Source organism: Nicotiana tabacum, chromosome 7, assembly GCF_000715075.1.
Source record: "Nicotiana tabacum cultivar K326 chromosome 7, ASM71507v2, whole genome shotgun sequence".
NCBI classification, from domain to species: Eukaryota; Viridiplantae; Streptophyta; class Magnoliopsida; order Solanales; family Solanaceae; genus Nicotiana; species Nicotiana tabacum.
In genome coordinates, this window is record NC_134086.1 from 104470627 (window position 1) to 104484935 (window position 14309).

General features: G+C 40.0%; 1 long non-coding RNA gene across 1 annotated transcript; it reads left to right on the top strand.

Annotated features, from left to right (window-relative positions):
• The first annotated feature begins 304 nt into the window (after positions 1–304).
• LOC142182558 (uncharacterized) lies at positions 305–10040 on the top strand. The gene is made up of 2 exons (XR_012711367.1): positions 305–1367; positions 9741–10040. It is a non-coding gene; the product is annotated as an uncharacterized LOC142182558 (long non-coding RNA).
• Positions 10041–14309: the final 4269 nt, after the last annotated feature.

Consider the following 14309-nt stretch of genomic DNA (forward strand, 5'->3'; position numbering starts at 1 on the left):
GATTTTTCACATTTTAGCATGTAAATATTTAGTTTAGGTCTAATATCGCTATTTTAGCTATTTTTTAAACTTCTTCGGTTTATTTTATTTCAAAGACTAAAAAAAAACTAACAAAAAAATATTTTTGTTCTTTATGTTGGATTATTGATATTTTTTGTATAGCTAGTTTTATTTTATTTTATTTTTACAAAGGATAAACGAAAAGTTTCAAAAAATATTTTTACTTGGTTTAGTGTAATTTTAAGTTATAAGTATTTAGTAAATATCCAGTAGTATTTGAGTTTCTCTAATAGGATTATTTTAGTTCTCTTTTTAATATTGTCTACTTTAGATAAATAGTATTTTTGTAACTAGTGTTATCTTATCCTTAATAGGAATTAAAACAAAAGAAAAAGAAAAAAAAAGAAAAAGAAAAAAAAGAAAAAGAAAAAAAAGAAAGAAAACGTGAAAAGTTTGCAAAACAAAAAGAGTAATGAAGCAACGGAAGAGTAAATTTGCAAATAAGAATCAATTCATTAAATCATGTGGATCCCACCTTATCTATTCCTAACCATCTCACATGCACATTGGAATCCAAAAAATAACAGAAATTCTTTTTCTCTCTCTCTCATTCACATTTTGGGTAGGGGACCTTTCACTTCACTTTCTATATAATACACACACACGAAAATATACAGAAAAGGGAACGCCTATACACAAAAAGAGATCCTTCAGCCGCATAACACCATAGAGACCCCCCACTGCTCGGCTGTATTCTTCTTCATTGAAGAACAACAAGTTTTCCATGGCTTGAGCTTCAACCAAGAAACAGCCGCAAGAACAAAAAGAATCAGACCACCCCCCATCGTTGATCATCTTCTCCTTAAAAAAAAACCTAGCACCCAAACTCCATCTCCATGGACATCGCTGTTTCTGCTTCTTCCCGTTAACTAAAACTCGCCAAAACCTTGAACACCAGCTGCTGCTCTCTTCATCTTCCTCCTCTAGCAGCTCGATGAAAAAACAGAGCCTAGCTGAATCCCCATCTCCCTCCCTTGAACGAAAAGTAGATTCAGGCGCACACACACACGTAGAAGGGGAAAAAGATAATCACATTTTTGGAAAAAGGCAGTGAGGATTTGGTGTTTCGGAACTCTTTAATCTTCTTCTTCTATTCTTCCATTGCTTATGTTTTTGTGTTAATTGGGCTTTGATTTTAAAGAAAAATGTTATGCGTCGTTAGTTTCAATCTCAGAATTTTGGTGTTCAAATATGGATTTAATTGAGACATGGCTGAGTCGAGGTTCATGTTTTCCGTTGCCGATGGTTTCCGTTTGAGACTCTGTTTTCCGGCCATGTAATGGATCTGGAGGTTCTGAGACATTGAGGTCCATTTCTACCTCCTTTATTTAATTAATTCAAGAATTGTGGTATTCTATCTTAGTGTTTATGGTTTGTATGAATTTGTATTCTCGAAGTTTTGAATATTCAGATTAAAGTTGTTAAAATGGAACAATTTGCATTCTCTGCATTTCTAAATGGAATAATTTGTTAATCAAATGGAGTCGATTTCAGCAGTGTATTTGGTTCATTTTGAAAGTTTGAATCTGCTTCTCATACGACAAGTTTACAGATTGTTTTTTTCTATCTTGTTGTAATTGTTATACGTTACCTTGTCTATTTCATGCTATAATCAATATTGTATACATACACGTATAAGGAGGATTCTTGGTTCTAATAAATCGCTTCTGCAATTGATCCCTAGTCAAAAGTTCTGCAATGTATTATATTTCTTGGGAGGTGTTGAAAGTAAAAGTACAACTTTAAATATGAATATCTTTAATTCGTTTAGTTGAGTAGATCGGAGGCGTGCTATATTAGGCAATACATAGTTTATGGCCCTCCGAAATTTAATTCAAGTTTCCTTTAAAAAATGGAATCGAGGTGTGCCGTGCCGAATAAAAATCTCAAAATGCATGACCCTCATTTAATTAATACTTGAATCCTTAGAAATCGAGGTGCGCCATTTAGTTGAACTTCCATGGCCCTCGCAAAGCTAAAAATGTGTAGTTGCTTTAGGCGCGTAATTTAAAATTACCTTCCTAAATTCGGGTGTGCATTTCATGTGACCCTAATCCAAATCTTAACAACGTTAAATAAAATGTGTCTCGGACTGCGGGTGCATTTCATGTCGCGTGGTCCAAAGACGTGTTTTTAGATAACGCTGACCTCCTTAAAATAATTAAAAACGGTTTGAAGTAAAATGCATATAGGTTTAAAAGTGTTTTTTAAAATCAGATAAATAAGCCGATTATAACGGTTGAGCGACCGTGCTAGAACCACGAAACTCGGGAATGCCTAACACCTTCTCTCGGGTTAACAGAATTCCTTACCCGGATTTATGTGTTCACGGACTTTAATACAGAGTCAATCTTTCCTCGATTCGGGATTTAAAACCGGTGACTTGGGACACCATAAATTATCCCAAGTGGCAACTCTGAATTTTAAATAAAATAATCCCATTTCGATTGTCACTTTAAGTTGGAAAAAACTCTCTTATACACCTTTTCTAGGGGTGTAGGTAAAAAAGGAGGTGTGACAACTACAACTGCAGCTACTCCTCAGGCCGGGGGAGGCACTTAGACTCCCGTCGCTTGCACACCTGAGCAGGTCGTGCAGGGACTTCAAACACCGGGGGCACATCCAGCCTAGCCGGTTGCAGCTGCTCAGGACTATAAAGCTTCTGCCATGCCAGAGGACGAGCAGCGCAGGTTGGAGAGGTTTGGTAGACTTCAGCCTCCGACTTTTAGTGGTGCAGAGGGCGAGGATGCCTAGGGTTTCTTGGACAAGTGTAAGAGGATTTTTCGCACAACGGGTATTCTGGAAACTAGCGGGGTCGCTTTCACTACTTTTCAGTATTCTGGAGTTGCATTCACTTGGTGGGAGGCTTATGAGAGGCATAGGACTATTGGTGCAGCACCTTTTACCTGGAAGCCGTTCTCCGTCATCTTTTTGGAAAAGTATGTGCCGCAATCTTGCAAAGAGGAGCTGCGCAGGCAGTTCGAGTGGTTACTTTAGGGAGAGATGACTATGATGTAGTATGAGATGAGGTTCTCAGAGTTAGCTCGCCATGCTATTTGGTTGGTTCTGACATATAGACAGAGGATTAGGAGGTTTGTTGGTGGCCTCACATATCAGCTTCGTATTCTCATGACCAGGGAGAAGGTGTCTAGTGCTATGTTTGAGGAGGTTATAGACATTGCTCGCGAGATTGAGTCAATTCGTCGCTAGGAGCGAGATAAGAGGGAGGCCAAAAGGCCTCAAGGATCGGGTAGTTATGGTGGTGCTCCTTTGAGAGGTTAGTTTCAGCACGACAGAAGCTGTCCATTCAGGCATGCTCAGCCAGCTCACCCAGGTTATCATAGGGTATCATCGGGTCATGGTTTCTATAGTTCTCATCAGTGCCAGCCATCACTTAGTGCCCTTTCAGGTCAAAGTTCATCCCGTGCTCCATCAGTTTAGGGCTCTTCTATGCCAAGTGCATCTGCTAGTCATTCCGGTGCTAGGGGTTCCCTTCAGTCCGCATCTCCAGCACCCGGGAGTTGCTGTGAGTGTGGAGAGATGGGTGATATGTGGAAGCAGTATCCTCGTTGTCTTGTGGGTTTATCTCAGTAGAGGAGTCAGCCATCGGCTTCAACACCAATTAATTTACCACCACCCACCCAGCCAGCTAGGGGTGGAGGTCAGTCAACTAGGGTCACCCTAGAGGGGGAGGTCGATCAGGCGGCGGTCAGGCTTATTTCTATGCATTTCCATCTAGGCCCGATGCTATTGCTTCAGATGCCGTAATCACATGTATTGTCTCAGTCTGCCACAGAGATGCCTCTGTATTATTTGATCCCGGTTCCACTTATTCTTATACGTTATCATACTTTGCTCGTTATTTGGATATGCCCCGTGAGTCTTTTGTTTCATCTGTTCGTCTATCTACTCCAATGGGCGATACTGTTGTTGTAGACCGTGTGTACCGGTCGTGTGTGGTGACTATTGGGGGTCTGGAGACCCGAGTAGATCATTTGTTATTATGTATGGTGGATTTCGATGTTATATTGGGCATGGATTGGCTATCTCCATGTCGTGCTATTTTGGACTGTCATGCTAAGACAATGACATTGGCTATGCTGGGTGTGCCACGGATTGAGTGGCGATGTTCGACTGATTATGTCCCCATTAGGGTAATTTCGTTCTTGAAGGCCCAGCGTATGGTTGGGAAGAGTTGTCTTTCATATCTAGCCTTTGTGAGGGATGTTATTGTAGAGACTCCCAGTATTGATTCTATTCCAGTTGTGAGGAATTTTCCCGATGTGTTTCCTGCAGACCTGCCGGGCATGCCGCCAGATAGGGATATTAATTTTGGTATTGATCTGGTGCCGAGCACTCAGCCCATTTCTATTCCACCATATCGTATAGCACCAACGGAGTTGAAGAAGTTAAAGGAGCAGCTTCATGAACTCCTTGATAAGGGGTTCATTCGGCCTAGTATGTCGCCTTGGGGTGCGCCTGTTCTATTTGTAAGGAAGAAGGATGGTTCTATGAGGATGTGTATTGATTATAGACAGTTGAACAAAGTAACAGTTAAGAACAAGTATCCTCTGCCTCGCATTGATGATTTATTCGACCAGCTCCAAGGAGCGAGGGTGTTCTCCAAGATTGATCTTTGTTTAGGTTATCACCAGTTGAAGATCAGGAACTCGGATATTCATAAGATGGCTTTTAGGACCCGATATGGTCATTATGAGTTCTTGGTAATGTCTTTTGGGGTGACCAATGCCCCGACATCGTTCATGCATTTGATGAATAATGTGTTTTGGCCTTATCTTGATTCGTTCATGATTGTCTTTATTGATGATATTATGGTGTACTCGCGTAGTCAGGAGGAGCACGCGGAGCATTTGAGAGTTGTGTTGCAGAGGTTGAGGGAGGAGAAGCTTTATGCAAAGTTCTCCAAATGTGAGTTTTGGCTTAGTTCAGTGGCTTTCTTGGGGCACGTGGTGTCCAGCGAGGTTATTCAGGTTGATCCAAAGAAGATAGAGGCGGTTTAGAGTTGGTCTAGACCATCCTCAGCCACAGAGATTCGCATCTTTCTTGGTTTGGTGGGTTATTATCGCCGGTTCATTCAGGGATTCTCATCTATAGAATCACCCTTGACCAAGTTGACTCAAAATAGTGCTCTATTCAGGTGGTCGGATGAGTGTGAGGAGAGCTTTCAGAAGCTCAAGACTGCCTTGACCACAACTCCAGTGTTAGTGTTGTCATCAGCTTCAGGTTCCTATACTGTGTATTGTGATTCTTCGAGAGTTGGTATTGGGTGTGTGTTGATGCAGGAAGGTAGAGTTATTGCTTATGCTTCTCATCAATTGAAGCCCCATGAGAAGAACTGCCCTGTTCATGATTTGGAGTTGGTTGCCATTGTTCATGCGTGAAGATTTGGAGGCATTATTTGTATGGTGTTTCTTGTGAGGTGTTTACTGATCATCGTAGCCTCCAGCACTTGTTCAAGAAGAAAGATCTCAATTTGAGGTAGCGGAGATGTTTCGAGTTGCTAAAGGATTATGATATTACTATTTTGTACCATCCGGGGAAGGCCAATGTGGTGGCCAATGCTTTGAGTCGGAAAGTGGTGAGTATGGGGAGTTTGGCATATATTCTAGTTGGGGAGATACCTCTTGCAGTTGATGTTCAGGCCTTGGCCAACCGGTTTGTGAGGTTAGATATTTTGGAGCCCAGTCGGGTATTGGCTTGTGTGATTTCTCGGTCTTCCTTATATGATCGCATCAGAGAGCGCCAGTATGATGATCCTCATTTGCTTGTCCTTAAGGATAGAGTTCAGCATGATGATGCTAGAGATGTGACTATTGGTGATGATGGGGTGTTGAGGATGCAAGGGCGGATATGTGTGCCCAATGTAAATGGGCTTCGGGAGTTGATTCTGGAGGAGGCCCATAGCTCGTGGTAGTCCATTCATCTAGGTGCTGCGAAGATGTATCAGGATCTGAGACAACATTATTGGTGGTGGAGAATGAAGAAGGACATTGTTGGATTTGTAGCTCGGTGTCTCAATTGTTAGCAGGTGAAATATGAGCATCAAAGACCGGGTGGCTTGCTTCAGCAGATGGATATTCCAGAGTGGAAGTAGGAGCGGATCACCATGGACTTTGTAGTTGGGCTCCCATGGACATTGAAGAAGTTCGATGCTATTTAGGTGATTGTGGATCGGCTGACCAAGTCTGCGCACTTCATTCCTGTGTGTACTACATATTCTTCAGAGCAGTTGGCAAAGATCTATATATAGGAGATTGTTCGTTTTCATGGTGCCCCAGTTTCAATCATTTCAGATAGGGGAACTCAGTTTACTTTACAGTTTTGGAGGTCTATGCAACTAGAGTTGGGTACTCAGGTTGAGTTGAGCACAACTTTTCACCCTCAGACGGATGGGCAGTCCGAGCGCACTATTCCAATATTGGAGGACATGTTGCGTGCTTGTGTCATTGATTTCGGAGGGTCGTGGGATCAGTTTCTACCGCTCGCTGTGTTTGCCTATAATAACAGCTACTAGTCGAGTATTCAGATGGCTCCATATGAGGCTTTGTGTGGGAGGTGGTGTAGATCTCCAGTTGGTTGGTTTGAGCAGGGTGCGGCTAGGCTATTGGAGACAGACTTGGTGCAGGATGCTTTAGAAAAGGTGAAGGTAATTCAGGAGAGGCTTCGTACAACGCAGTCGAAACAAAAGAGTTTTGCTGACAAGAAGGTTCGGGATGTGTCCTACATGGTTGGTGAGAAGGTTCTTTTGAAGGTTTCACCCATGAAGGGTGTTATGAGATTTGGGAAGATGGGTAAATTGAGTCCTCAGTTCATTGGGCCGTTTGAGGTGCTTCGGATGATTGGGGAGGTGGCTTATGAACTTGTTTTGCCACCCAACTTGTCGAGTGTGCATACGATATTTCATATTTCTATGCTTCGAAAGTATATTGGGGACCCATCTCATGTTCTGGATTTCAACACGGTTCAGTTAGATGATGATTTGACTTATGATGTGGAGCCAGTAGCTATTTTGGAGCGTTAGGTTCGAAAGTTAAGGTCAAAGGATATAGCTTCAATGAAAGTGTAGTGGAGATGTCGGCCCATGAAGGAGGTTACCTGGGAGACCGAGTGGGAGATGCAGAGCAGATATCCTCACATGTTTGAGGCTTCAGGTATGTTTCTTGACTCGTTCAAGGACAAACGTTTGTTTAAGAGGGGGATGATGTAACGACCCGGCCGGTCGTTTTATGAGTTACCGCTCCGTTTCCCCCATTTTTGCTTCTTATGGCCTTGTTCAGCTGTATTTTGTGTTACCGGGTTGGTTGTCTAGGGTTCGGAGAGATTTTGGTAAGGTTTGAGACACTTAGTGTCTTTTGAGGAAGCTTAAGTTGGAAAAATCAACCGGATATTGACCTATGTGTCAAAGAGCTCGGATGTGAGTTTTGATGGTTCAGATAGCTTCTGGAGATGATTTGGGACTTAGGAGTGTGACTGGAATGTGTTTTGGAGGTCTGGAGTAGATTTAGGCTTGAATTGGCGAAAAAGGAATTTTGGCGTGTTCCGGTTGATAGGTGAGATTTTGATATGGGGGCCGGAATAGAATTTTGGGAGTTGTAGTAGGTTCATTGTGTCATTTGGGATGTGTGTGCAATGTTTCATGTCATTCGGACGTGGTTTGATAAACTTTTTGATCGAAAGCGGAATTTAGAAGATTTTGGGAATTCTTAGGCTTGAATTCGATGCGAATTTGCTGTTTTGATTTTGTTTTGAGTGTTCTGAAGGTTGGAACAAGTTTGAATGATGTTATGGGATATGTTGTCATGTTTGGTTGAGGTCCCGAGGGCCTCGGGTAAGTTTCTAGTGGTTAAACTGACCATTTCATATTGTGAAAGATTGTAGAAATCTGTTGTTGGGTGTTGCAGACAATTGGCCTTCGCGTTTGTGAAAGGTTAGGCTGGGAGGCTGTGAAGTTGGCCTTCGCGTTCGTGAAGGAGGTCCCGCGATCGCGAAGGGTTGAGCTTGTTGGTCATCGCGTTCGCGAGGTTAATGCCGTGTCCGCGAGGGCTGATCATGTTCGCGTAAGAGGGATTTTTGGTCAACCTAAGTTTGTGATTTGCGAACGCGAGGGGTTGACCGCGTTTGCGAAGAAGGATTTGAATGCCTGGGCAGAATGTTTTAAAAGGCCTAATCCGCGATTTTGAGCATAAGTTCCTCCATTTTTGGGCGATTTTGAAGCTTTTTAAAAAGGATTGAAGAGGGAATCAAGGGGGGAACTTTTAGAGGTAAGATTTAGGGACTTAATACTCGATCCTAATGTGATTTCTACCTCATTAATCATGGAAATTGTTGACTTTAAGCCTAACTATTGAAGAACTAGGGCTTGTAATTGGAGACCTAGAATTTGGGATTTGAGGGGTCATTTGTGGTTGGATTTTGGTGCTTATGATATGAATGAACTCGAGGAGTGATAAAGAGTCTATTGATGTAATTTTTATCGGAATCCGAGGCGTGGGCCCGAGGGTCGGGTTTGGCCAATTTCGGAATTTGTGTTGTAATTTAATTTCTTTCAAGTGGGCTTTGTTCCCTTAACATATTTTGATGGTTTTGCACTGATTTTGGTTAGATTTGGAATATCCGGAGGGCGATTCGAGAGGCAAAGGCATCACGGGCTAGAGTTTGGACCGGATGGAGGTGAGTAATGATTGTAAATGTTGTCCTGAGGGTATGAAACCCCAAATTTCACATCGTTGTGCTATATTGAGGTGACACACATGTTAGATGACGATCATGGGGTCAATCACAGTTGGAGATTGTGACTTAGCCCATCCCGACTGACTGTTTTACCGCGTATTTGATTGAAAACTGCTTGCTATCTCATGTTTTGGGTTGAATGCCATATTTGGGCCTCATGCCAATTATTTAGACTCTTTGGGGATTTTTACTGCTATTTCCTCATTGTATTAATTTTATATCTGTACTCAGTCATGTTATTATACTGTTTTCATAACTCAGTCATGTTTACTCTATTTTTAACATTGTAAAAGATATTTTGGACTGAGCATCATATTTTACTACGCCCGAGTGGCTTTTAGAGATTTATGACTGAGTAAGGCCGAGGGCCTATGTTGTGAGGATTATTATTGGATCGGTCTGCACGCTGCAGTAGTGTTGTACTGATTATGATTATGAGGTCGATGGCCTGAGTTGTACGCCACAATGTGGCTTGATATGAGGCCGAGAGCCTATTAGATTATGCCACGAGATAGCTTGATATTGCGCTTGGGCCGTAAGGGGCCCCTCCCAGAGTCTGTACACCCCAAGTGAGTGCGGGTACCTAGTGTGATATGTGATATTGCCCGAGGGGCTGGTGTTGTTCCATGTTATTGCCCGAGGGGCTGATTTTGTTGACATTGTGCTCGAGGGGCAGATTTTATATGTTTATCTTTTCCAGTTGCTTTTCATTTACCTGTTTAACTGTTAAAAAGGTATTTTAAAGAAGCTTATTCTGAACTAAGGTGTTTTTATAAGATTTCACTATTTTCTTGCCTTTTATTGGTTTTACACTGCTTCTTTATAGCATGTTGTTGTGCTTTACGTGATTTCTTATCGCTCAGTTTTCATTTATTGTTATTACTCACTGAGTTGGAGTACTCACTTTACTCCCTGCACCCTGTGTGCAGATTCAGGAGCTTCAGGTCCCGGCAGTGAGGGTTGATTGCTCAGCAGGCTATTCGGAGTCCACTAGGTAGCTGCTCGGCATTCGCAGCCCAGTGTTTCTCCCTCCTATTTTATCTCCCTTGTTCTAGTTATGTAATAGATTGTATAAAATCTTTTATACACTTAGACTATGTTAGATGCTCATGACTGGTGATACCCCGATGTCGAACTGTGTTTGGCTTTCCGCAACTGATATATTTCACTCTATTATGGGATTTATCATTATTAATGACTTAATTATGAATTATTATCTGTTAATTTAATTGTAAGTTTGTGTCGGCTGGCCTTGTCTTCACGAGAGGCGCCATTACGACCGGGTCTGGATTTAGGGTCGTGATAGTAACCTGTTTCTTACATTATTATTTTTTTTGGTTCCAAGAATATTATTATATTGTGTCAAGACGATTCATTAATGCCTTACTCTATATTTTATGGCTTATCTATTCTCTATCTTAATCATGTACCCGAGATTTCTTCATATTTTAGTCGCAGATTACTAATTTCTTATATTTTAAATTTAGTCTTATATGTCATTATTTTTAATCCAATTAATTACAATACTGGCCCATTAAACCAAGCAAAAAATGAATAAAAATATTTTTGAGTAATTTATAATAAGGATAAACTAATTTATCTCAATATTCATCGAATTATCAACATAATAAGTACAATCTTAATTAGTATCCGCATTACACACATATAGGATAAGAAAGTTAATTTTAATAAGAGTTAGTATATTCTTTTTCTCTCTTAATAGAAATAAAATTGATTATATTATGCAATCCAGTACTTTAGAAAGACAACATATGTAGAGTAAGATACGATCGAGATATCAATTATAAGAACGATTAGTATTTGTCGAGTTGTGATGCCTAATATGATTACTAAGGCATAATAAAAATAAGGATACAAGTTAGCGCTCTCATAAATTAAGTAAAATATGGATAAACATTTTCAATCGTTGATAGTCTATCAGATTCAAATTTTTTAAAAATTAATATGACATAAATGACATATACCGAGCGAGGTCTTATATGTAAAATCGAACAAATCAAACATTGTTCCCATAATAATTTTGCATAATGAAGCAATTAATAGAAGCAAACTGGAAGAAAGAATCACTAAACTGGATCCAAATCCCTAAACATATGACTAATATTTATTATTTTTAGAAACTTATATATTTTTTTGTTAATCTTTATTTTATAACAGAGATACATATAAGTATTATTTATTTTATTTTTTTTAAAAAATTACGTTTTTATATAGGGTACACGCGCAAAGCGTGTACACTAAATCTAGTGTCATTAAACTGTAGTCCATATTTTCACTAAATATAATTTTTAACTCATTTTGACCATCTTAAAATTTATGCATAATATGAAAATTTTAAAGGCCAATTCTTGTAAAATATTAACTTATATTAGTCATTTTACAATTTATATATTACTTATTAATTATTTTTATAGGCGTTTCATTTCCATATTTCTAAAAGACAGATTCAATTTTTTAATTTATATTATTTGAAAAATTATCGCGATAAAATTATTCATTTATTTATGTTTATTTTCAATATTAAAGCATACAAATAATAATAATTTTGGCGAGATATTTCTAAAACAATTTGAGAACTTCCATGTGGTATAATTTTATCCTTCATTGAGCTAGCTATATGGATCTACAAACATATTTTTTAGAAAGTTACACTTTGTATAGTTTAAACATATCGTATAATACTATTTGTGTGATTTCATAAAAAAAATTATTCATTGACATGAAAAACACGTGCAAAGTACGTATCCTAAGACTAGTATTTTCAATTATATGAGATTGGTAGTTTGGTGGTAACTCTTATGTCCACCTCTCCCATAGTACTCTACACATAATGCTTGATGTTGTAGCAGACAGAGCAGGAGTTGAATTACACACTTTTGCTTCATGTTATGTTATATTTTTTTTTTTGGTCCGCATTGTAGATTTATCATCACCGTTATCGATACTTATAGAATAGAAACAATGAATAAAATTTATCATTAATTATGTAGACAAGAAAGAGCCTTGACTCATTGGTTTGGTTGAGTGTTTACCCGTAAAATGATACAGTTGAATTTATAGCGTGGTTTATGGATAAACGAATCGATTTGATCCCAAAATTATAAGTAAATTAATTAAAGTATAAGATTTAGTGTTGAATTAAAATAAACAGCAGGTAGCCTGGTTACGGGAGTATGGCTTCCAAAGACAGTGATAAGAACAATATTAGACAGAAAATAAAGTGTTATTTAGCTTGGGAATAGTGTGTAGCATAAGTTTTTTCAGAGACTTCGTCTGTTATAATGGTTGTTGAAGTCACTATTTATAGTTATACCTAGGAAACATGGTCCTAGGATCAAGTTCCTCTAAAATGAAAATCATGAGGGTCATTGATGAATATGTAACGACAGGTCATGAATGCCAAAATTCTCTACAACGGTTGTGAATTTAATACTGAGAAATATTCTTCATTAAATATTATCTGGTGACAAATATTTGTTTGTTCCCATTGGCTATGTTCCCTTCCGGATCTACCTGGTTCCAACTGAAGTTGTTGTCCTCGGCCTTAGTTTTCTCTCGCTTCATCTCCCCTTTGCCTCCGTTTTCACATGTCACACTGTCATTTGAATATTTAATATAAACCGACTTACCATATACGGATAGTCTCCCTACTTTCTAGTTGTACATCTTTGTGTCACCGCGAAGTTGATGAAGATTCCTTTTTTGGCGGAAATTTTTCTGAACCCTTTTGAAAAATTGCTTCCGCTTGATAAGACACACATCTCCATGCATTTAATATCCCAAACATGCGTTACTCCATGATTTAGCAATATTTTTCCGGTTTTCGAGGTAATCATGGCCACGATTTTAGCCGCATCATTCTTCTTCTTTCACACTTAACATTGTCATAAACTCTCTCAGCTTCTTTGCATTCAACTCCTTTCTACTTTCTTCTCTCTTTGGTCTTCTTCAAAAAACTCTTATCAACTTCTGTTGATTATGGATTCTTACACTAATTCTTCCAAGGACTCTGGTCTACTCTTCGGTGGGGGCCCGAAGAGGAGCAAAGACAAAGAGGTCGATGTTGATGTTGATCCTCCTACAGTGAGCACTATCATCCCAAACCTCTCAACATAGATAAGGACTTCGAAGAGAAGTTCCCTACTTCAAACACTCACACTTGGGTTGTTGGTAAATACCATTCTTCTATTCGCCCTTCTAGTATTCCTGTTGTGAAGGAGGGTTGTGACTGCCATGCCTTAAACATCATTGCTTCTGAACCAGTGGAGAGAGTGACCTTTACTAAGAAGGGTTTTACGTATGTTTACGCGTATCCCTTCACTTTGGGTCCATTTTCTTTGAGCGGGGGACTTGACCTTATGATTTTGGAACAATGCCACTGGTACCAAGTTTGTTTGGCGCAGGTGGGCCCTTCGGTATGGCAAACAGTGGCCTATTTGCAGCGGATGTGCCATGAAACGAAGGAGCCCCTTACCTTGGCTCATATGATGAACCTCTACTCCCCCAAGATCTTTTGTGGGGGAGTAATAAATTTCAGCAGTGTGGCCACCATGCATTGCTTACCAGCATAGATAACCACAATGACCATGGATGGATAGAGCAGTTTGTTGTCATTGCTACCATGGATATCATCCCGTCCACACTCCATCCTTTATAGGACTCGTTCATGTAAGATTAAAGTCTATCTCTTTTTCTGAAAAAAGGTTGTTTCATGTCATTGCTAACCCTTCTCCTTTCATTATTTCAGCAACTCGGTGGACACCACCAATAGTTGAAGGCCTGGACCGGTGGGTTCAGAAGATTTTAGACATCACCATGCCTGAGACCCGCCAGTGGAAAGAGTTGGCCTCCAAGTATGGGTGGAGAGCCAAGAACCACGTTAAACTGATTTTGCTTCATTCTATCTTTGTACATAAGTTGGCTAACCCCATTTTTTTTGGATTCAGGTCTCCCGTAGGGTTCTGTTTCCATCCCTAAGGAGGACATTTTGGTCGATCCCAAACAAGTCGCGCGGTTGTTGAAGGAGGCTCTCACTCTGACAGGTGCCCTCGGGCCTACTTTTGGCGCAAGTGCTTCTTCTTGGAGTCCCCGGCCGGAGAACAAGAAACCAAAAAGGCAGCGTTCTTCATCAGCCGAGGGTAATAGTAAGAAAGTGAAGAAAGTCTTGCTTGAGTCAGCCGTATTCACTATGGTTATTGACGATGATATGGAAGCTAGTGATGAAGGGGCTTCCTTATAAAGGAAACAATGATCTTCATCAACTTAATAGAATGCTCAATCTGAAGAGCTTAGAATCCTAACTGAGGGCGAGCTCTTTGAGGAAATGGATTTCTTGGAAAATGTTGATTCTATATTTCTAGTCCCAGTTGCTACCTTCGGTACTATGCGGTCGAGTACCGGCCTCTTCTGCCTTCGAGTGGTGAGCAACCAACAAATAGCACTGCCTTTGCCGCAACTGCTTCTCAACCTACAACACC